This window comes from Podarcis tiliguerta, assembly GCF_965153285.1.
Source record: "Podarcis tiliguerta genome assembly, chromosome: 6".
Classification (NCBI taxonomy): Eukaryota; Metazoa; Chordata; class Lepidosauria; order Squamata; family Lacertidae; genus Podarcis; species Podarcis tiliguerta.
This window is the reverse complement of record NC_139539.1, coordinates 78,323,635-78,348,942: the sequence shown is the minus strand read 5'-3', so window position 1 is coordinate 78,348,942 and position 25,308 is coordinate 78,323,635. Positions and strand designations below refer to the sequence as shown.

The 25,308-nt window shown below is 41.0% G+C and overlaps 2 long non-coding RNA genes across 4 annotated transcripts in view; one reads left to right on the top strand and one right to left on the bottom strand.

The window, feature by feature from the left end:
• The window catches only part of LOC310679763, a 149,031-nt gene that overhangs the window by 119,989 nt on the left and 3,734 nt on the right, over positions 1-25,308 (bottom strand). Inside the window, exons 3-4 of the long non-coding RNA XR_014512508.1 lie at positions 23,948-24,046; positions 18,118-18,243 (exon numbers count right to left, since the gene is read on the bottom strand). This is a non-coding gene — a long non-coding RNA (uncharacterized lncRNA). The remainder of the gene's footprint in view (positions 1-18,117; positions 18,244-23,947; positions 24,047-25,308) is intronic.
• Positions 13,478-18,439, top strand: LOC310679771. 3 transcript variants are annotated; one of them, XR_014512517.1, is made up of 4 exons: positions 13,478-13,544; positions 13,718-13,772; positions 15,498-15,636; positions 18,091-18,439. It is a non-coding gene; the product is annotated as an uncharacterized lncRNA (long non-coding RNA). The 3 variants fall into 3 exon arrangements; XR_014512518.1 differs by lacking the exon at positions 18,091-18,439 and adding an exon at positions 17,195-17,347; XR_014512519.1 differs by lacking the exon at positions 18,091-18,439 and having other exon boundaries at positions 15,498-16,301.

Genomic DNA, 25,308 nt, shown 5'->3' with positions numbered 1-25,308 from the left:
GCAATGCAACCGAGTGCTAAATTACCAAGTCTATGCACAACCAGAATATATCCTTTGTCGGTCCATTAAGACATCTATATTAGAACTAGATTGTTCAAAGTTTTCCATCTAGCCTCCCACGAGGCAGACAGAAAGGTTGGGCTAGAAGAAGACTCAAGGACAGACAACACAGAGAGGGAAAATGCTACGGGAAAGGAAGGAGGTAGAAACAAAGGAGATGTTACGTTGAAAAGAATGGGAGAGAAGCATATCATGCAACTAGGAACAAGCACCACTTTGTAGGCAACAATCAATTCTACAAGGCCTTTAAAAGTGAGAGTATTAAGCTTGAAGTGTAAGGCAGAGACAAAAAGGAAATTAGTGGAAAAAATGGAAGGGGATATGCAAGGTGATCAAAGTAGAGGTGTTTTGTAGGGAAATGTGAGAGGCAAGGAGAGCAAAGGGCAATACGTGTTATGTTGGACAAGTTAGGATCAATTTGTTCAGAAGGATGCCAACAAAGCAGTGACACACTTTAGCAACCTGCAATCCAAAGCAGTCAGTAACCTGTATCCAATTCTGGTCAGTTTAGGCCACAGAAGCAGTAATCCTGGCAGTAGCAAGAGTGCTACTGGAAAAAGGATGAAGAAGAGATGGATCAGCAGCTGAAATGATCAATGAGGACAAAAGAAAGAAGTTTTGCAGGAGGTGGAGATATAAAAATATCTATAAAGCCACTGGATTTTTAGAAGCCATAAAATTCAACACCATCTGCTGGGACATTATTGCTTTAAGGCTGAGGTCTTGTGCATAAGTGCTTGGAAGTAAGACCCATGGCAATGAGATTTTACTTCCAGGTAAAAATGCAGAAGACTGCAGAGTGAAACATTCCCTGCACCCTCTTCCTTGACCCCAAGCTTTTCCTCCTTTGCAGAACGGAAAACACACAGAGCAAATCTACACAGCGGTCTTTTGCATCTACATTTAGCTGTTGTAATGCTAAGTAAGAGCATGTACACCAATCACTTGTTGATTTCTGCCCTGTTCACACTAGAGGCAAGGGCTATGGAAGGCTGTAGAGTTAGCAAAGTAACCTTTGGCACTGCACCATTCCAGCTGTTTGGCAGATGTTCCCTTCTACTCTTGTAAATACTAGAGCAGAAAGCTGATATGAAGGAGTAGCTACATCTCCAGAACAGTGTATACCTTTAAGGGCAAGAAATGAGATTCTTACTAAACATCAGGAAGAACTTTCTGGTGGTAAGAACTGTTCAACAGTGGAACAGACTGCCTTGGAAGGTGGTGGATTCTCCCTCAATGAAGGTTTTGTAAACAGAAGTTGGCTGGTCATCTGTCAGGGATTCTTTCGCTGTGATTCCTGCATTGCAGGTGGTTGGACTAGATGACGCTTCAGGTCCCTTCCAACTCTGCAATTCTGTGATTCTGTGAAATATTAGACCTTCATGTAGAATTAATGTACTTTCTCACTACATAAGAAACCAAAATTATTAATTGTTGGGAACGCTAAACTGGAAAAACCTGAATTCGAATCCAGACCATTGTGGGAGATCTCACCTCCTTTTACATGTTACTAATAAGCTAATACTAATAAGCCTGTAATAGAACAGCCCCAAAATGGAGATTTCCATGTTCAAAGGCAGTGTACCTTGAATAACACATGCTAGGGATAAAATACTGGCTTTTTCCATCATACCATTCTTGAAAACTTATGACAGCATCTGCCTTGCCACAGGGTGTTGGACTCAATGGACTAGCAATCCATTTTTTTATGTTCCTAACACTGTACTTTGTTTTCAGAAGCTGATCATGCAGACAATCCAGCACATCTGGTAAAAAGTTGACAAAGAGAGGAAGTCAGATGCTGAGATTGGCTTGCATTTTATGGTTCCATAAGGAATCAGGCTCTAAAATTCAATGTGTATTATTAAAAACAAACTGCTTTCAGTAACAGTAACAACAAAAAATCTATTTCTGGGGATTGTTTGCAGAAATAAAATGTTTATTCCCTACGGCAGTATTACAAACTGTAAAGATAAGTGGTAAACTGTTCCTGAACAGATAAATCAAGTGCTGTAATGCAACAGAGAAAAGAAGAAATGGAATATCAGATTTTCATTAGCTAACTGAGTAGAATGCTATGCCTCCCAGAGTCATTATCCCATTCTAGAAACTTTTAATCCATGTCATCCATGGTCCAAGATACGCTGATTACAAGAAAAATATGACAACTTATTTGTACATCTCTTTCTTGCCATATGCTAGAATGCTGGCCTCTATTGTGATGGGAACTTTATAGGACAGGTTTTGACAGCTAGATATAATACTGTCCCATTTTCAGACTTTTCAGAACCACTGTAGTCATATTTGAGCAGTCACTCCTGGCAATTAATAATTATGTGGGGGAGAACGCCCCACCACGGATGAATAGGAGTAAATATCTGCAGAGAGGAGGCACGTATGCAAACTAGTCACTTCCAGTGGTTACTTTCAGTCTGTCAGCACTTTAGAGCATATCTTTCACTGATTCAATATATGCCCTTTGTGCAATAAAGTGCACCTTCATAACCAACCCAAAAAAAGTGGTACATTGCGATAAACAGAACTACAGCACTCATGTGCAACAAATATGCTTTTTAAAAAAATGACTTTTTACAGTAAAAGGAAAAAGTAACAGAGAAATGTATTTTAGAGTGTGGGATAACTACCACTTGACAGTGGTATAATATAAAATCCATACAAATTTTGTGCAAACAGATCAGGAGTAATGCTCAATAAACAGATCAATCTGGAAGCAATCGGAGAAAAGGTTAAGCACAGCACTAGCAGTGAGTGCATTAGAAGGGAAGAGAACTTTGCTACTTTCACTTCCATGCCTTGGTGCATGGAATAGTGACAAAGGACTCTGAACCTTCTGAACCAGCAGGAACATCCTGTCCCCAAACACATCATCCAGTCATGACACTAAGGCTAGCTGTTGTCCCCGGAGCGGAATATTCAAACCAGGCCATTGCATGTGATGTTTCAGTGTCAGTAAGGATGGCTGCAAATGGTTTTCTCCTTGTGATCCTGCGCCTGTCACAGCTCAAGGATGAGAGTAGCATTTTAGCTGTCTTTCGTTCAAGCCAAGGTGATGTTAAATAAGAATTTTCTCAAAATGAGAAAAGGTGAGAGGTAAAAATGCCCCAGATGGGAGCTTCGTCTTTAAGGAATAGCAGGAATCTGTATTTCAGAATGTTGTTAAACGAAGGGAGCTGCTCTCTGGATTTTGAGGCGTTATACAAGCGTGCAAGTGTTTCTTGTATTTTTTTTTATGTGTTGTAATGTATGATAAACCACCCTGAGACACTGAAGGATAGGATACAATTATAGGATACTTTGCCTGATGCCTAAAATATAATGAGAGTCTGTGCCAGACAAGCTTCCTTGGGAAGGGAATTCCTCCGATGGGGCACCATGGCTGAAAGTGTGATTTGACTGTTGAAAGGTGGTACAGAAATTGATTGATCAATAACCATTCCTCACATGTTGATCAGAAGTAGAGAGGATTATTGAGGTACAGAGAAGAAAGAAAGAAATGAAGGGAAAACTGCAGTAGCAAACAGCAATCTGTAAAAAACACCAACATCAGCATTTCAAATAAATTTAGTAATTCAGTTCATGACAACAACTCAAAATCAACTATTATAATACTTCATCCAAATAAAAAAAAAAAAGTTTCAACAAAAGCTGGTAATATCAGTAATAAAAGCAGTACAGTGTTAACTTGGTTTACAAACTTAATCAATTCCTTGAGTCCGTTCTTAAACAAAGGTGTGCTTTCCCATAGCAGCGGGGGACTCAATTTACAAATGGAACACACTCAACAGGAAGTGAAACATGTTCTGCTTCCAAGGCAAAGTTCACAAACCAAAACACCTACTTCCAGGTTTGCAGCGTTCTTAATCCAAGTTGTTCATAAACTAAGCTGTTCTTAAACCAAGGTACCACTCTGTGCATAGTATGGTATAAGAATAATTTTTCAAAACAATCCAACTGATAATCATAATTCAATTCAGTTATATATCGTAACTAACGCAACAAAACTATATTAAAAACTCCACAGAACTCTAAAAAATATAAGCCTTATTCACAAAACCTCTCATGAATTCAATGAATGAACGAGGAGGGTGGAACCACTCTCATTAGCCACACTCGAGCATCAGCATGTGCCTTTGCCATTCAGCTGAATGCGTGAAAACGGTTCCTGCACATGTCTTTTTATTTTTAGATATCCATTTTACTTCAAACTGTACTCCTGACTAATACTTCTGTGCAACAAAGGGAGGGGGGGGACTACTGAGGGTGTTTGTCAGCCTTACTGTCAAGGAAGTCAAAGGCAGATATGTAGGAGAAGAAAGATTATCACATTAGACACAGGAGAAGAAAGATTAACTTATGAGAGCTATGAGACCAGAAAGATGAGTGGACTGCAGGAGACTGGGTGGCTCAGGGAGATTGGTGATGGGCCACAGAAGCTTTTTGCCTCTGGATCATTGGTTCATAGCCAGCCTACCTCAGCTGTGACTGAACACTATTAACATCTGATGGGCTTCAGATGCCCTCCAAAGAAACAAATTGGTAGTACCCACAAGGGCCAGTGCAGAAGTCTATTAAAAGCAGAGTTCAGCTCAAATGCTGCAGTTTTGTTAAACTGTTGTGGTGTGCCAAAACAGCTGTGTGGCTTCCGTAATCCATTTATATTTTTTTGTTAAACCTGCTCCCCGTGCATTTATTGTGTTGGCATTCTAGTGATGCTGTTGTCATCCCCGCAATGAGCGGAGAGGAGGGAGAACTTTAAGTGGTTAAGTTTTAAGACTATGAAACTCAAGATACAGCAGCCCTGCCACACGCATACCCAAAGCCAAACACATCCAAGTCCACGAGGCTGCAAATCTTCCTAATTAGCTTACCTGGGAGTAAGTCCCACTGACCTCAAAGATAAAATCACAACCATAAAACCTTCCACTGTGAGTGGTTTCATCCTTGTGACATTTCAACCCCTTTCTGCATGCAGCAAAATGCTTCCTTACACTGGGCAGGACTGACCATAAAAACTATTAAACAAAATGCACACAAGTGACACCCAGTGCCTTTAGTTGATGCAGACAATTAATTATACTGAAGGAATGGCTGCTTAAACGAAAACAACTAGACTCTGAATAGACAGAAGGATTTCCTGCAACTATCGACTGCTCAAGGCTGGGGAAATAGATTTAAAGGGCAATCCAAATCCTGCTTAGGCTGAGCTATGTGAGGCTTAGATTGAGTGGAGGTGTCCCTCAGCTCAGCTCTGACAAGTGGGTCAGCCTCCTGCTGGCCACCAAATAGCCAGGAGGCCTGCTGTTGATATCCTCATTGGGAGAAACCCAGCAAAAAGCCCCAAAGAAAGAGGAAGGGTGGGGAGAGGCTGTGCTGGCCTCTGATCTGTTGTATCCAAAGCCAATCTCACAGCCATTGGCAGCTGGCATTGGGCACAGTTCGAACTCAACTAGTGTACCAGCCTGGAGATGTCACAGGGCCTGGTCCCAATTGTCCTGTCTCCTCACAGGAACTGTAAGTGGCTAGGCCAGGCATAGGCAAATTCGGCCCTCCAGATGTTTTGGAACTACACCTCCCATCATTCCTGACCACTGGTCCTGTTAGCTAGAAATGATGGGAGTTGTAGTCCCAAAACAGCTGGAGGATGGAGTTTGCCTATGCCTGGGCTAGGCAATGAATGTACAAGTAGTACCACCACTCTGCAAAGCCCCATTAGTGGTGGGGGACAGTTAGGATTTCATTCTTATAAAATCAAGATTTTTCACATGCCTAATCCCTAATTTCAATTTGATTCATAATAAACAAGTATTTTATTTATTAAATTTCTAGCCCAAAGGAGGCCAGGAGTTGCAAACCACCACTATTAAAACAATTAAACTTGTAAAAACAACCAATTATCCACACAGTTAATAAATTCAAAGTTACCAGGGGTGTGTATTTCAGCCAGCACAATTATATACACAATCCCTTTCTCTATCATTCACTCTGTTGCTATGTTTGTTTTCTTCAATATCTTGGAAGCAAGAGCAACGTATAACCTACTTAAGTTGTCATGGCCCAGAGAATACAAAAAAGGCTGATCACATCCAATTCTTAAGATCATTTGCTAATTGCACATATAGTGCTCTGGTATAAAAGAGTGCGAGGGCTTTACAGATTTCCAGCTGTTTCTGAGGACAAATATGGGCATGACATTAATTGCATTTTTACAATTAACATCTCTTGTTTTTAACTTTTATAAATAGCAGGGTCAGGAAAGCCAAGCAGCAGTGAGACTGTGGTATGTGAGAATGTTGTTGTTGTTTAGTCGTGTCCGACTCTTCGTGACCCCATGGACCAGAGCACGCCAGGCATTCCTATCTTCCACTGCCTCCTGCAGTTTGGTCAAACTCATGCTGGTAGCTTCAAGAACACTGTCCAGCCATCTCGTCCTCTGTCATCTCGTTCCCAACATCAGGGTTTTTTCCAGGAAGTCTTCTCTTCTCATGAGGTGGCCAAAGTATTAGAGCCTCAGCTTCACGATCTGTCCTTTCAGTGAGCACTCAGGGCTGATTTCCTTAAGAATGGAGAGGTTTGATCTTCTTGCAGTCCATGGGACTCTCAAGAATCTCTTCCAGCACCATAATTCAAAAGCATCAATTCTTAGGCAATCAGCCTTCTTTATGGTCCAGCTCTCACTTCCATACATCACTACTGGGAAAATCATAGCTTTAACTATACGGACCTTTGTTGGCAAGGTGATGTCTCTACCTAACGTTCTCCATGGCTCATGTGAGAATAGTGGGATTTACCCCCCCCCCAGACACACATTGCAGTCTCAATGAGTATCACTCCCCAACTGAAGTTGCCATTTCTCACACTGGAAATGAGTGTCTTCCAGTGGGGTCAAATATCAGCTGTGGGCAGGGATTTTCACAAAGACTGTGGCATAGGGGGACAGGCTTTAAGAAAAACCCTGCACAGCATGGCCCCAATACTGATTGCCCCTTTATTCAACATCTCTGAAGATGCTACCAACCCAGGACAAATAATGACCTTGGATTTTCAAGAAGGTATATGAAGCTCCTTGATGGCTGCCAGAGATGATAAACAGCAATTGGCTTGCAAGTTAGTGTTGGCGTGACATTGAAGTCAATAAATACCACTACGTTCAGTGAATATTACTTTAATAGGCGGAGAGACAACGCTTAGCATTAAAGAGCTTTCCATGGAAAAGGTCCTAGATTCAATCTATAGTAGGTTTGGGAAACCTTGGAGAGCCACTGCCAATCAGCAAAGAGAATACTAAGCGCAATGAACCAGTGGTCTGGCTCGACATAAGAGCTTCCTTTGCTGTGTGTTTGCTTTCCCTTCTGCATTGCCTTATTCAACAGAAGCAAACAAGTCGGCATGGAAAACCAGGCACTGCTGCAGTTATGTGGTTCATGCTTGGTAAATAGAGTAATTTCAGTCACTGGCAATCTAGCACATTTCAGGAGCACTAAATTTATTTAAAATTTGACATGTGCCATCATCTATCATAGGCATCATTGCAAGTAGCATTATCTATCTCTCCACACTTCCAGTCTATTCAAATGCTCACCCATTTACCATGGAAATAGTTCATTTCAAAGGAAGCCCATTCACAAACAGCCCATTTTATTAAATGAATAAAGCAGCAAATGAGAACTGATTTCTATTACGTTCATTTTTTTTCCTTGATCAAATTTTATATTCAAAGAGCCAGGGAGGAAATGCTGGGAGCACTTTATTTAGAAAGAAGCCCTTCAGTCCTTTGGAGCCCTGGAAGATTCACGGAACTACTCTGCAATTTTCTTTTTATTCTATCAATAGAGGAATTCTTAGGTACAGAAACAATGGCTGTTTGCACACCTCCCCATCACCTCCTGCATCAAAGGCATCTCATATATATATATTTCTTATTTTCACTTTCCACTCCATTCTCTTGAATCTGTAAGATATATTCCTTTCTATGTAACTACTCAGAAGACACAAAAATGAATTTCTATTTCAGGAATAAGACAGATTTGTCCATATAATTGGAACCTTACAAACCAGATGCTTCCCAAGCCCCCCTCCACAAAAAAATATTTGCTCTAGACTAGGGTTGGGGAGCCCTCCAAGACAGTGTGGGAGGTGACACTGGGGAGCATCCATTCTGTGTACAGTAGTACCTTGGGTTAAGTACTTAATTCGTTCCGGAGGTTCAATCTTAACCTGAAACTGTTCTTAACCTGAAGCACCACTTTAGCTAACGGGGCCTCCTGCTGCTGCCGTGCCACCGGAGCACGATTTCTGTTCTCATCCTGAAGCAAAGTTCTTAACCTGAAGCACTATTTCTGGGTTAGCGGAGTATGTAACCTGAAGCATATGCAACCTGAAGTGTATGTAACCCGAGGTACCACTGTAATGGGAACCTCCTTAGAACCTAACTCGCTTCCACATATCAAAAGGGTCCTTACATCTGTGAAACAGCAAGCCTACATTCAATCCATGATCTCTACTGCTCCTTTATGAAAATACAACACTTGTAGAAATTGCATGTAGTGTAAAGTAACATAAAAGCTTCAAATTTTGTTTCATTATCTGGAAAAGCTGGTGCAAAGTAAAACTAGTGAAAGACACTGTGGTGCAATGGTCAGAGTGTTGGACTTGGACTGGGGGTTCTTGATTCAAATCTCTATTCAGCCATGAGGCTTATTCATTCACTTTGAACTAGCTATAGTGCTTCTCATTCTAATCTACCTCCTAGTATGGGACCAAAAAGAAAATAGTCCCACATATACTGCCCAGAAGCCCTTGGATGGGGCACAAAGCTAATAATAAAAGAATATCAAGATCACAAAAACAGAGATTATGTGCTGCAGCCTGCACCATGTGTGGGAAGAAAGGGAACAACATTAGACAGACCAAACCCCTCATTCTTCTTAAATGGGCATCTTTATTTTTATCAGGCTGCCTCTGCTAATCAGTCTTCTAATCTTCTGGTCTTGGCCCAACCTACTCCCAATACTGATGTGGCATTAAAAGTGCTGGATGAATAACAAGGCATCAGACCAAATCGTACAAAACACCATAAAGCAAAAAGCAACTTTTTTACGTAACCCAAGTTATGCAATCAAAAACCAAACACAAAATGGCTGAAAGCCCTATTCTTTCACAGGTGGCTATTAATTTTTTTATTTATTACCCTTTTCAAATGTCTTAAAATATGGCTATATTATAAATTGTTGCAGTTCTGTGGCCACCTCAATTTCTAACCCTGACTTCCTCTGAGATGACTCCCTTCTTTTGTGTAACAGAGAGGAATCTTTGATTCCACATAGCTTGGGAGTCTAGCCTTGAACAAAAGACATGATGCATATTGTACTGTATTCATTTTTATTTCATCAGTTTTTATTTTTAAAAGGGATTAAACTGGCTGAAATGTAGGTTAGGGTATGACCCTTTGGATACTGAAATCCTATTGAATACAGTGCAATTTACTCCCATGCAAGCACGCTTAGGATCCATGGCTCTACTTGATATAGACCTTGGAGCCCAATCCCAGTTTTACTAAAGCAGCAAATTTACAAAGATCTCAGAAGCCTGTTTGTACATTTTGCAGGAAATGGGAAAAGGAACTTACATGCTTCATGATCATCTTCTCGTTTACAATAACTTCCGGTGCCATTTTCAAATTTGCAGGAGGATATCAAGGCTGTTGCTGCTGAGGAGACCTCCCTGGCCTGAGTTCACAAACCTGCATTTGTTGATCAAGCCAGTGCTTAGAGAAGGGAAGAACTTCTTTGCTGCAACAGGAAGCCCATCAATTTCTGCCTTCTGCCACGCCCCACACAACTATTGCTGCAGCTGCAGCAACCCTGATGAAAAATATGGCCAGCTGGCTGGTGTGCTCATCATGCAAACACACACATAGGCAAACCAGGCAGCCAAGTCATATGTGCAGAAACCATGGTGGTGTTAGAGGGGAGAAACTGTGGCCTGGGCAGAGAATGTGCTCTGGGAGGCTACTAGAACCAGGAAGCAGTGTGGTGAGGGCTATGGAAAGCTCATAGCCACCACCTATTTCCAAATTAAGGACTATCACTCATGCTGGAAAGTTGTGGGGGTTATATCTACTCCATTTTTTTGTTTTGTTTCTTGGAGCCAGGTGGAGGAATACCTTTTAATAACGACTTGCCGAAAGATTGGGTAAAAAACAAGATAACAGCCACAAAGTTCACATTAAGAGCTGGCAATGACAAACAAATCCATTTTTAAAGAGATAAGAAGATGTATTTGGCATGAGCAAGAGTTTTTGATAGTGGGGTTTTGCAAATCAAACACCTGTGTAAATTACGATAGTCAAAATGTTTGTGAAGTGTATTAATTCTGCTCCTTTGGTGGCTTTAAATTAACATTACGATAGTCAAAATGTTTGTGAAGTGTATTAATTCTGCTCATTTGGTGGCTTTAAATTAACATGACATATACATCATTCTCATGTACATGGCAGGGGTTGAAATGTAGCTATTTCACTTGTTCTGCAATACTCTGGTTCTAATATATATATATATATATATATATATATATATATATATATATATCACATTTGTGAATACATCAGGACTGCACACTCACTTTCGTTAAGTGAAGATTTTCAGTTTCAAATAAGCGTCTGCTGGCTCCATGGAATTGTTCTGAGCCTGCCAACCATGTATTGCCTATCCCTCACAAACACGATATAAACACTGTTAAAACAAGTGTATGATCAATATTACAACAATAATGAGCATGCTCAAATGGGGAGAAAGATAAGGCCCAGTGAGCAACCTTAACACCTGCTATATCTAGATTGTTCCTACTTTTCTATTAACACTGTTATTTTCCCATGAAGTGACTTTTGTTTGATCCTTCCAGTTTCCTACTTAGCATGTTTTTAAGGTGTTAAAAATAGGTGCAAGAACAGGAGGAGGGGGGAAATAACAGAGGTAGATTCTGCTTTCTTCAGATGGGAAAAAATACAGCTCTTTCTATTAAACAGATTACCCAAATAAACATCAAACGCTCAGATATGTTAACAGGGAAACTATTTGCACGAGATGCTTGAAAGCAGACAGATCATGCCAAGTATGAGAAGACCAAAACAATTACACATTAATAAATGTAAAAAAAAAAAAAAAACCAGAGGCTGAAAGGCGAATAATGCATCTATGAACTCCTGGTAACTCCTTAATTTTGATGACACGCAGGTAAAAATAAAATAAATTGGTGTCCTTGTAGCAAACTTCACCTAAAGGCGCCAGTTCCTTACAACTTACACTGTCTCAGCCCCCCCCCCCAATTTTTTTTTACAGAAGGCTAATGTGGAAATATTATGGCTTATCTAGGGCCACCAGCATACACTCCAACATTTCTCTAATAATAATAATAATAATAATAATAATAATAATACTTTCATTATTTATACCCCACCCATCTGACTGGGTTGCCCCAGTCACTCTCGGTGGCTTCCAATATATATAAAACATAATAAAGCAACAAACATTTTAAAAAAACTAAACTTCCCCTATACAGGGCTGTCTTCAGATGCCTGGTTGTATAGTTTACTTATCTCCTTGGCTCAGGGGTTGCATAACTCCATACCCTCCAACATTTCTGTGATGAAAACAGGGACATCCTAAGGAAAAGCAGGACATTCCGGGATCAAATCAAAATGGCTTCTGTAAATCCTTGAAAATAGGGACACTTGGAAGGTGAGGGAAGACTTTTAATGGGGGACCTACTTTCTGCCTTCTCCTTGTTTTAAGCATTGCACTGCTTAGGTTTGTTCTCTCTCTGATAAAGAGACAGCGGAAGACTTTAACAATTTTCTTCCTCAGACTTAGGATGAGAATATCACCCTAAAAAACAAAAAAACCCACTATTTTTATATTGCCTATGATTTTACGGAGACAAACACACACTGCATTAAAACAGGGGAAAAAACAAGCAAGTTACTGATTCAGAAAGAAAGCTTAAGGAAAGCTGTTTTGGTTTCTTTGACTTCCATCTTCTATTCTCCACAGCGCCTTCAGTTCTGGTAGCTGCAAAGTGAGCCCCTAAAGCTTTTTCATTAGAGTAGATTTCAGTTACTGGTTCACAGTAATTCCAGCAAAGTGAACCAAATGGAACACGCTCAGTGGCCTGGAACCCTTTTCTTCAGAATTTGCTCCCCTCGGGAATACGGTATAGGCTATAAAAATCAGTCTACTTACCTGGCGTGACAAGATCCAGAAATCAACTACTAGATAGGCCCCCCAATTACAGTTCCTTCTCAACCATTAGGGAATCCATTAAACTCTCTTAAAAGATATCAGGCACACTGTGTTTAATCCCACACACACACACACACACACACACACACACACACACACACATCGCCACGAAGCTTTAAACAGACTTGTTTAAACTCATATAGTATTTTGCTCAGTGCTATTTTTCTAGAAAGAGAGGCGCCGCAACTCACCACAAACACCACCCTCATTCTCTTAGAATGGCAATGGCGCCCACCTGAGAGGTGAAAAAAAAGTCCTAATTTTACTATTGTAAATTAGTACAGTGGTGCCTCGCAAGACGAAATTAATTCGTTCTGCGAGTCTCTTCGTCTAGAGGTTTTTTCGTCTTGCGAAGCAACCCTATTAGCGGCTTAGCGGATAAGCGCTATTAGCGGTTTAGCGGCTATTAGCGGCTATTAAAGGCTTAAGGGATTAGCGGATTAGCTGCTAAAAGGCTATTAGTGGTTTAGCGACTTAGAAAAAGGGGATGGGGAGCGGGGGGAAAATCTCAAGACTCGCAAGACATTTTCGCCTTGCGAAGCAAGCCCATAGGGAAATTCGTCCTGCGAAGCGCATCGAAAAATGGAAAACCCTTTCGTCTAGCGGGTTTTCCGTCTTGCGAGGCATTCGTCTTGCAGGGCACCACTGTACTAGGGCTATTTAGTGAACCAGGAAGACTCTGGGTTAAACTACTGCTTCTGCCAAAAACATGACATGAGGCAAGCTGCTTAACCTCAGCCCTCCACAAACATAATAATAATAATAATAATAATAATAATAATAATAATAATAATAATTTTACTTTACAAGATGTGAACCCTCTCAAGTATGCATGCCAGGAATAATCACACTTGCTTCTTCACTTTGTCAAGAGTTCCTGGGGTTGGTTGAGTTTAACCTGGAGATGCTTTTGCATCTGAAATAGTCTATTGCATCCAATGTGCAACAGGACTTCCATTTTCTCTCCACCCCACACCTCTTATCTTCTCCGGAGAGTCCTCCAGCCCTCTGTAGCTGCTTTTGAGGGCACTTAGGGGGTGGAGCTGTGTACAGGAGAGGAAGAGGAGGTTCCTTTGCAGAAAGAGGAAGTCTGTTGCAGGAGCAAATATACAGCAAGAGATGCAGACCATGGTTTTGGTGTTTTGACTTATTAGCCATCTTGAGCAGGTGAGATACCATCATTTTAAATAACTAAATTACCTGCAATTTTAATCTCTTTTATTTTTCAGCTGACTGGATTGCAAATTGCAGGTTCTGCCTACCTCTGAGGCTGTGGGAAAACAAGCTGCTGCTATGCTTCCTTGCCTGCTATAGAAAAAGGGCTTCTTCTTTTTTTACAGCTGGAACTCGCCAGAACTCAGGTGGATACTATTGACATTATGAGAGGCTTTCGTGGTGAGTTCTGGCACCTCTTTTTCTTGAAAAATAGCATTGCATAGAATCAGAAAATTGTAGAATTGGGAGGGCTACAAGGGTCAATTAGTCCAACCCCCTGCAATACAGGAGTCTTTTGCCTAATATGAGGCTTGATCCCATGCTCAGGGCTTTTTTTTTTTTTTTTTTTTTTTTTGTTAGCCAGAACTTAGTTCCGGCATCTCTCAGGTGTGTGTCATTCTAAGAGAACGAGGGAGGTGTCCATGATGAGTTCCGGCACCTCTTCATTTTTTAGAAAAATAGCAGTGCTCATGCTGTGCGGACTGAACTATCCGTAGAAAATCAGAACAGTGAAGCTCAGTGGTACCAGCACTAACATTGGGTTGGAGGGGGCCATGGGCAAGGTGACCACAGCAAGGCCTCAAGTAGGCTTACCAGGCAATGGTGGGCATTAGTAGTGAAACTGGTACTAGGAAGTACTTGGCAAAGTAGCAAGAGCAGCACCAGCTTTGATTCCCCAAAAATGACTCAAGAACCTGATAGAGCCCCATTATTCCTTATTTCCCTGTCTGTTATACATAGGTCAGCAGCCACTTTCTTAGCCATGTCTGATCAATGTGGTAGAAAAGGAACAAAACGATGCTGCAACTCTTTAATCATTTTTTTAATAAAACAGAAAAAAAGCCTTCCTTTCGTTTGATCTCCCACATCCCATATATTACCAATTCTGGAACAAGCTCCACCAAGGATCTATAAACTAACATCTCAACATACCGTGCCACGCTGTGGCCATTTTCTAAGTTAACTTTGACAGGAACTAACACAATCTTCAAAAACATCGTAAACTTTGCTTCGGAGCTGACACTCTATTGCTGCTTTGTGCATTACAGAAGTCATATCCGGAGCTGAGGAAAGCCTATCTAGTGCTGGTCAGATATATGCCTTTTTGTCATCACCTCGAGACGCTATCTTTCAATTAGATTTAAAAAAGAAGAAGACGAAGCCGGGGGGGGGGGGGTGGACAAGAGAAGCAGCTATAAGGAAGTGCCTTCTGGAAATGTTCTTTGGTACTCCATATGTAGGTTAGATCTGCTGCTGTTAATGCTAACTATGGTGGCTAAGCAAACTGGCAGCTGAGCAGTAGTGTGAGTGTTTTGCTTTGCCTTTTAGGAAGCCAGCATTCATTCATCATCATGGCTTCTCTCCCAGGTCAAGTGGGGTTGAAGCTACAAAGGAAACAAGTTCATTCAGCCCCAGTGGGACAGTGTGTTTCACGTTACTCAAGAGTGCCCTTGAATTTTCAACAAATATAATGTGCTTTATTATCACTCACTCCAGAGGAGGGCAAGGAATGGTTGATCAGCCACACTAGAAAGTTTTTAGTTATTACTTATAAGAAACAATAACTCCCCCCCCCCCTTTTCTCTAAAATTGCTTCTCTAAAAATGCAAATTATGCATGAGAGGAAGGTATGACTAAGTATAGCCCTGGTCTCAGTTTGCAGGGAGGGAGCAGTGAAAGCAAAACCATTACCTTATACTAATTTGAAGTCTTCATATGTGTGGAAATACATGTATGACATTGAACTGCTCCATAGTTAAGGGCTAGGATGACCAGATGCAAAGGAAAATGGGGTGCATGTATGTTTAAAAGTTGTAGAGTAGAGGGAAACGCAATAGATAAGATTGTCAGGCCAGGCAAGGAAAAACCTTCCTGATAAAATTTCCTTTATTCCATTATTAACAGTACAAGAGCTCTGTTCTTCTTTGCATTTTATCCGTGGTCGGAGAGTATCAATATTTGGAAATCATGCTAGAATACTTTTTTGGAAGGTCTTCTTTGTTGGGAGGCATTATCCCATTATGCAGTGTGAAGTCCATAATAGGTAAGCATTTTACATCATCATCATCTACAACAACAACAAATATTATTATATTTTTAATCACAAGATAAGGCACTTGCGGGATTTTCTGGATCAGGTACCAAAACAACTTGACCAGCTTTGGATTTTGGATGGGCTTTGTTTCGAGTTTTTCCCCAGGTTGCAAACTATCTTGGGGTAGCCCAGGCATCACCAACCTTCAGCCCTCCAGATGTTTTGGACTACAATTCCCATCATCCCTGACCACTGGTCCTGTTAGCTAGGGATCATGGGAATTGTAGGCCAAAACAGCTGGAGGGCCACAGATTGGGGGTGCCTGGGGTAGCCCTTCGAAACATCGCAGCAAATCAAGCACCCAGGTGACTTGGCTCAGATTAAGCCCACATCAGACTTGTAAAGGAGATCTGTACCTAACTGCAACCTCTAAAGAGCAGGAGAGGAGAGCCTGTAGCACCAAAAATGTTGCTGGATTCCCCATCAGGCCCAGGCAGCATGACTAAAGGTCAGGGATGATGGGAGTCTAATAACATGGAGGGTGACAGGTTCCCCAAAGTGACTTTTTAAAAGTGAAATGGTTATTACTTGTCAAATCATAGGTTCAAAAGAGAATTGTAGACCACTAAAGAAAAATTGCTAGAATTTTTTCTTTCTTTCCATGCTAATTTTACCCACACACAAAAAAGGTGGTACAACAATTCTGTATATTAAGTAGCATGCAGTGGTTTTAAATGAAGTCTTTAATACATTATCCAGCAATGTATAGGTCTAAGTGCTCTAAGCAGTTGAAATGCACAACTCACAAGTTTAGCTACTCCCTTCTTGCTGGTCATCGATGGGAGCTTTGTTGTATCCGGGTTCTTCTTTAATAGTATATATACAGAAAAGCAGAAGGGCAATGACAATGGAAATAGTGCTGCCATCTTTTGGTCATCAACATTAATAGTGCTACATAGGAAGACGGCACACAAGTAATCCTTCGGGGGGAATTTCCTACCAGTAGAAAATGCTCAAGTGGAAAAATAATCCTGTTAAGCTCATTAAGACAACAGAAGTCAGATATTTTAAATAACGAATTGCAAGGATATTAAAAAATGTGTAATTCCTGCTTTTAGCAGTCAACAGGATAGCACTGCTGCAGCAGGAGACAGTAAAAGGGAGAGAAAATCTCAATAAAACACAGAAGAACCTGCCTAAGAACCATTCGACCCTGGAAAAGAGAAATAAGGAAACAGCTAATTCACACACACCTGCTCGCGACATGATCTCTCTCAATTTGATTATGCAGTACATTATGATTCTAAGGAAAATGTGTGATCTGTGTCCATTGGAAATTATTGTATTTGAATTAATATTGGGTGGCACAAATATTCTGTCATTCTTTACCTCGGATGGCACACAGGCAAGTCATTGCTTGGTGCAACAAATCAGTAAGTGATATGCAAACATATGTGATCTGGCTCTTCACTGAGCTACAACCTAGGAAAATAAGGAGGGAAAGGAATTAAAATGCAATGTATTACGTTACAATCATTATTACAATCAGCACTTGTCAATTTTAAAGATTCCCTTAAAGGATTTACTGATTCACTTAAAGGATTGGCTCTGGAGATCTTACTTAACAGACAAAGTTTTTAAAAAGCGTACAAATACTGCTTCATTTTGGATTGGCTTTCTCTTTCAAAGCTTCATCCTGTTTTCCCAAATTGCCATTTAATCTGTGCGTTAACTGCTCTGCACCATGTTTTGAAATATCAAATACTAATGGCACAAGGGCATCCTATTGTCAGGTATTTTAAGGTGCTGCATGTTGCTGAAGGAGAAGTATTACCCTGAACAGAGACAAGCTGCTACTTGCAGCCTAAACAACTCCAGCCAGAGCTGTCAAAAGCCCACAGTTTCTGCCTTTTTCCTCTCCCTCAGCTTTACTTTCTGCCTCCTTCATGTCCTGCCTTCTGCCTCAGTTGAGAATTGCTCCTTTCACTCTGTCCCCATGTTACCGAGTCAAGCCATAGCTTTTACCATATTGGTCACAGATCCAAGCCAGATGCTGGCTGTGTGTAATGTCTGCTCACACAAAGTGAGGACAATTATATTACACATCCATGGTAGAAATCCTTTGGAAGGTGCATAATTACCTTCGCAGGAGAATCCATGTAGCCAGTTATTTTTATACTGGAAAATGGCAACTCGGCTACCTCCCTTTCAGGAAAGTGGCCTTTCCTGGCACAAGATTACATATGGATGGAGCAGCATGTGATTGTCACTGAGAAATTGCCGGTAGACTGAACAGGTTTTAGGCAAACAGGGGTCTCTGTCTTGGGAGCAGAATCAACATCCTGTAACATGTAAAATGTTAGTGTTTTCTTTTTACTGAGGGACGACAAAGTATGCTTGCAGATGAAGTGCCAGTGATTCAACAAACTGCTAGTAAATATCCCGCTCTTTTGTGATCTTAAGGATCAGCCCTATGACTGGGATCCTCACCTGACCCACTTCAAGGCAGAAGCAGATTTCACAGCCTTGAGAGTATTTCCTCTGAGTTACACCAGTGAAGACTTTCTTCAGCTTCCCTCTGTGGTCAACATTCAAGGAGCGCCACACTTGACAATCCTGGGTGTAAGAAAAAGGGTTGATCTGCCTATTTCCACACAACTTTACCTGAAAGAAGGTTACCTTCAGTCATACCGATAACATTCCCCACCTTTGGGTTATTGACTTGTTTAAGGCAATTTAATGTAACCATTCAACACCCCAAGGTGGTTTACCACACAAACATCCTAATACAAGAAAGAAAAGTCTGTTTCAATCCAGTCTATGTGGCAACCATCAAAGGGGTCTCATTTGGGAGCCATTTTTCCCTGGGCAAACCCTACACACGTATCTTTTGAATCCTCCTGTGACTAAAACTCCTGAGGGGGGGGGGGGGAGAAAAAGAAAGAAACTGCTAGTTAGAAAGACTGCCTTGAGGCACATTAGAACAAAGCTTATATACCGGTTTCAAAGAGTCATAAAACTTCAAAATATTATTCTACATACTCAAGAAAGGTTACACTTCATGGGATGTAAAACATGGTGCCATACTGATAACTACTCCCCCACAATTACCTTGGGGTGCCCCAAAGTGCCCAGGCCATTTGTCGTACTTTAACACTGTTCCCTTCGCAACCACGCCTTTGGCAGGGCTGTTGACCTTCCATTCCTTCCCTTGTCCCTGGGATATCTCAGGAAGCTTCGTGGTGATGCTGGATTTACACTCTAGTGTTAACTCAAAACAGACATAGCGAACCTCCTTCCTTGGAGGTTTTTAAGCAGAGGACGGATGATCATCTGTCATGGATGCTTTAGCGGAGATTCCAGCGTTGCAGGGGGTTGGACTAGATGACCCCTGGGGCTGGGGCGTAGGAAAGGGGGTGCGGTCTGACCCAGGTGCCACCCGGCGGGGGGGTGACAAAATGGCCGGCGGCACTCACTGCGGGGCCTACAGCGTGTACAAGCCATGCGTCTCGGCACCCGCAGGCTCTGCGCTGGCTGCCTACCCCCAGCTGTAGGGCGGCTGGGGCCCTGCGGCACATTCCATCCCTAAGGGTGTTGCATGCCCCACCCCGTCCCTATGGGTGCCTGGGCAGTTCGCCTCGCCCCTGGGCACTCCGCCCCAGGTGCCCGAGAGACTTCCTCCACCACTGCCCTGGGGTCCCATCCAACTCTGCAGTTCTATAATCCGCTTGCTCAGAGGCTTTGTGCAAGAAGCAGGATGAGGCAGAGAGGACACTTCTGTACTTTCCCATTGACCTAATGTCTCCAGCCTAAAACAGAAGCACAAGCTTTATTTGCCAAGTAGCATAGACTATGGCAATCGGCAGATTAAGGACTACAATCATTCATTGTCAGATCTGCAGAAGTTAATGCTTGCTAACAGACTGGCTATATCTGTAAAATTATTACAGCCATCCAAACTTAATTAACTTCTTTTTTTTTAAAAGAAAATCACATCAGAAGTGTCAATGGTTTGTCATTTTGGAAGCATTATGCCTGATTTTGTAGAACTACACTTATTTCACACATCTCTTGGAAGACATATTGATATGTTTATTACCAAGACTATTAAAATAAAGCATAGAATAAGGCCATACATTTGGCCTTTGAATTCAGAATGCCAGCATAGAGTCCTTCCCACTACACACACATATACAAACAAAACTTTAACTGACTGAGGGGAGGAATTCAAAGGAATATCATATTTAACTTTTACAGCAATCATTTTGAAATCCTCCCAGTATGAACGGAGTTTTTACAAACTCACAAAGAACCTTTTTTTAAAAAAAAATAAATAACACTGGGCTATTATTTTATTTCAAAACTAATTGCATTAAGGAATTGGCAACAATAAGTAGATGGAATAGAGCAGGCAGTTTTATATATAAATGATTTATTGGTCTTGCTTTTGTGAAATTTCAATTACCTCTCCCCCCCCCCGCCCTAATTAATTAATTAATTAATTGGTTAATTAGTTAATTGGTTAACCGTGCCAGGCAGTTTACAGAGGAAACAAGGTGCGGCGTTTTACAATCTAAAATTCAACGCAGGAGAAACAAACAGAGGAAAGGGGGGGAGTAGAAATGGGTTAAATGAGGAAAGACTGTGGTCACATCCACACAATACATCTAATGCACTATTATGGCATTTTAACAGTCATATAGCCTTCCCTAATGAATTCTGAGAACTGTAGTGTACTAGGGGTGCTGAGAAAGGTTACACAGACAAGCTACAGTACCCATGATTCTTTAGGGGGGAGCCATGACTATTAAAGTGGCATATGAGCACTTTTAATGTATCAAAAGTGACATTAGTGGGCATGAGAACAAGGGGACTGTACCAAAGGCTTTGCGGCAAAGGTACCTTACCATATAAATATTTTGACACATTCAGGGAAAGCATTGCCAAGCATTTTTAATCATTACGGATGCAATACAGCTAAAATAATTTTTGCCTGAATTTATACCATATTTTTGCCAACGGTCTTACAAAAGGAAGGTGCAAAGTCCCACTGAAACAAATGGGAGCTGCAGAGCTGAGAACTTGCAGCAGCACACCCTCAACCCAGTAATAAGGATCTAAAATAATATTTATTCAAATGTATGCATTTGAAAATGTCTCTAAAGTTGAAAACACAATTTCCCCAAAGGACTCAGCCCAGCCAGGCATATTTACCCCGTCGCTTCAGATCGAAAACGTTTCCAAGAGCAAGCAGAAAATATGGCAAAGGCAGCCTCCTTGTCTGAAGTATTTTACATGCTCTACATAGTTTAAAAATATGTGGCTTATTAATGACTGATTTTTCAACCTCCCCAATAAGCTTTTTATTATTATTATTAAGATGACACCCCTTTACTGATACAGGTGTCACACAATTCCACTCTGTGCATGTATCCTTTATGATGTTTAATATAAAAGATAGCCCAGTATTTATATCCCTTACAATAAGAGAATGGATTGTTTTAAGGTTATACAGTCCAGCTGTGATAAAGAAAGAAGGAACCTTACAAAATGATAAATATTTTCATTAAAAAACTTTAAAACTAAAAGTTCAAAGATATGTTCTCTTCTCTTATATCTTGTCAAAACATGACTTAGGGCCCAAAACTAATCTACTTTCAATTTTATTCCATATTTCAGTGCTGTCATAGTACTCAGCAGAGAGTATTGGAATACGATCATTTTTTATTTTGTTGATGTTACCGACAGCTTTATTTCACAAAGCAATCTTATACTATGTCTACCAGTGGCAGGTCACAGAGGTCAAATAGTCTATCCTTACAGGTAGAGAGCTTATTAAATGGCACGTCTATTAAACCCAATGGACAACATAAAGAAACATTTCAGCAAAATATTTTTAACATAGTTCAATGAAAATATGAGTGGAAAGAGTAGTAAATAATTTAAAATGATGCTGGTATGAAACTTAGGTCACAGCATTTTTAGAAAAAGGGGGGAAAGGAGGGGGATCTTCAAGCGCAATCCTACTGCTAAAATTTTTAGAACCAAATCTATTTTTTTAAATGCCTGAGGAAAATCAGTGTAGCCCATACATAAGTTTACATTGTGTGTTGCATTTATTTACAGGTAACTGGATTTGTGACTCTGTAAACTGCCTTTTTTTTTTTAACATACAAAAATAAACAACAGCAACAGCCTAATCCTATACAACCATTGCCTAAAATTGTGTATTGTGGTAACACTCTCCTCTTCTTCCACTGCAGAACCTCCCTTGCTCCTGCCCCATAAAAACCTTGTGACGAATGTGGTGCAAGAACTGAGGCCCCAATCTGCACTGTAAATGTAAAACAGGAGCATACCACTTTAAACAGTTATGGCTTCCCACAAAGAGTTGTTAGGAGTCCCCCTATTCCCTTCACAGAGCTAAAGTTCTCAGGGTGGTAAAACAATTCCTCTTTTCAGGAAACTCTGGGAATTTTATCTTTGGAGGGAAATAGGGGCAGTCTAACAACACTCTTTTGAATTATGGTGCTGGAGGAGACTCTTGAGAGTCCCATGGACTGCAAGAAGATCAAACCTCTCCATTCTGAAGGAAATCAGCCCTGAGTGCTCACTGGAAGGACAGATCGTGAAGCTGAGGCTCCAATACTTTGGCCACCTCATGAGAAGAGAAGATTCCCTGGAAAAGACCCTGATGTTGGGAAAGATGGAGGGCACAAGGAGAGTGTTCTCGAAGATACAAACATGAGTTTGACCAAACTGCGGGAAGGCAGTGGAAGACAGAAGTGCCTGGCGTGCTCTGGTTCATGGGGTCACGAAGAGTCGGACACTACTAAACAACTAAACAACAACACTCAGCAACTTTAACAAACTATAGTTCCCAGGATTCTTTGGGGAAAGCCATGACTGTTTAAAGTGGTATGATACCGCTTTAAATGCATAGTGCAGATAGGGCCTAGGAAATCTGCATCGTAGTGTATGCAGGTCATGCTTACAGCAGCACAATGGGTTACTTTTGAAATGCACTAGTAAATAACTAAGTTAGCAAAACCCTAACTTCAAGCCAGACTCTTAAGCTGCATGGGGAGGGGACTGGATTTCTAGAGGAGTAAGCCATGTTAGTGTCTTGCAACGAAAACAACAAGGAGTTTTTGACACCATAAAGATTAACAAATTTATTCTGGCATAAGCTTTTGTGGAGTACCATCCACTTCATCAGATGCAACAGAAATTCAGTCTCGATCCAAGTATATGGACTGGGATCAAGACTGTGTTTCTTATAAACAAAAGGGTTCCTTGTCTCCACGGAAGACTTCTGATCCATTAGCGTAATTTCATTGGCAAAAGGGGTGAGGTACCCCATTTTGTCAGTTTCCCCCTCCTTCTAAGGTGCCCTATGTCCCCACCTCTGAAAATCTGCTCCAGAGAGTTGACTTGACGGACCCTCTGGAACACTGTGGGAGGTGGCACTGGAGACTGCAAGAGGAATGAGAAATTGGCAAAATGCCTCTCCCCGGACTGGAGCATTCCAAGCAGAACTCCTCTCAGGAGTAACCCCTGGAGCCAACTGAATATGTTTGTTACTTTGCCTCAGGGATGGAGATTCTGAACCTCCAGATGTTACAGACTACCACACCCATCATCTCTGGCCACTAGCTATGCTGGCTGGAAGTGATGGGAGTTCAAGTCCAATAACATCTGGAGGAATACAGGTTATCCCTGCTATGCTGGATTGTCATATCCCTGTGGTTTACAGAAGCACCCATAATTTAATTTCAGAGTGGCACACAAAAAGTCCCAGATCAAGATTTGGAAAAAACACACACACACACAAAATGATAGGTAAAGTTCCATAGTTTCAATTGGAGAATTAATCTTATCCTTCAGCAGTGCAGCTTAAAACAGTAGCTAAAAATGTCACAGGGCAGGGTTCCCTAGTAAACAACACTAATATTTTCACCCTTAGGTAAATTGAAAAGGGAATATAAACTGCCTCAAACTGAACCAGACCATCACTCCATCTACCTCAGTATTGTCTACGGTTACTACCAGTGACTCTTTGATTTTGTTGTTCTCATGCATGCCCAATACTGATTTTTTTCAGTATTGGTGGTTTCATTACTGCATTCAGAAGAAGAGGTAAAAAAAAAAAAAGTGAGTTATGCATGGGAGCCATATATTCAAATAGCAACTCATGGTACATTGCCTTCGGACTTAACCCTTGCTTTTCAGTTTTGCTATCTATTCCAACTGACTAAATGCAACAAGCTTCAACAGGATTATGACAACAACTATAGCAGCGTTTTAATTGTCCACTCACAGATCCACATATTAGCTAATGATCTGCTCTTGGCTTCTGAAGTCTTTCCACTGGACCCTGCTGGATACTACACGGTACACTTTTTATCAGTAGATTCATCTGGTCAGATAATTAATGAAAAACAGAAACATAAAACATGAGTTGTTAAAGTTCACAATTACCTTCCCTCACAGCTTCACTCTGAACGTCCTTGCTTTAACACGCGGTAAATCATCTACCTAAATGTATTTGCACCCAATCATTTTTTAAAGTCACAATCTTTGTAGTGTCAACTTGTCAAGGGTCAAAGGGAAGAACAGGCAAGATTCCCAAATCAATCTGCTTGTAGAAACTGTCTCATTTCATTTCAAATTACCTGCTGGGGCTGAAGCAGCAGGCAATGGACAAACTGCCTTCCTCCATAAACCATGACAGCACAGGTCGAACTTATGTGATCATTCATAAGGGGCAAGTCAAGCTGGGGCTGTCATTAACTACTTTTAAACTGCTGTGCAGGGTTAAGTGATCTTGCAAGGCAGCAGCAGATATAAATACTATTTGGACAGTTTAATGTCAAGAGACAACTCCTCTGGGATTAAAACTGTGTAACCCAATAGTGCAGTTGTCGATGGAAGGATTAAGGGAGTTTGGAGATGTTTCTTGAAACCCCAACTTTGCATGTTTTTGCATAGGATTTAGATGCCAAAGGCAGGGCAAAGCTCTATGAACCCTAACATGCTCTTCCAAAAGCATGAAATAAAAGTATTCCTGACGCAAGACCACTACTCTCATTTTGCAAGGGAATGACTTCTAAGGCCTCCTTCACAAGTTTTAAAAAGGAGGTAGCAAAAACTCTCTTGTGATGACTTGACCCATCTCATTTGCTCATTAGGAGACATTAGACTGAATTAATTTTTGCATATTACAAAAAAAACTGCTGCCGTTATGACATCAGACTATGACATCTTTTTGAAATGGGATTCTTTTTTTCTAAGGTGCTTGTAACCTCATCCCTTTTCCAGTAGGAGCAATGTCAAACAAACTGCTTTCATTGTGAAAATGAGTCAATAAAGTCGCCTCATAGAGACTTTATCATCTGAGATTTAAAACAGTGAGGCAATTAATGAGAGAGTTTGAAAGTCACACAATGAGGAAGTTTGGATGGCCTGAGGCTTGCCCCCTCCTCCTCTGCCATGGCCACAATAGAGCAGCTCAGGAGCTTTAGGTTTCATATTATGCTAACTAGTGTCATCCGAACCTTGACCAATTGTGGCTAATGTTAATTACGGCTTGCATAAAATAAGCTGGATAAACCATAGGTCATCTTGACCACAGTTTGTTGGTTAAGTTGACACAACAAGCTGTGGTTAATCAATGATGGA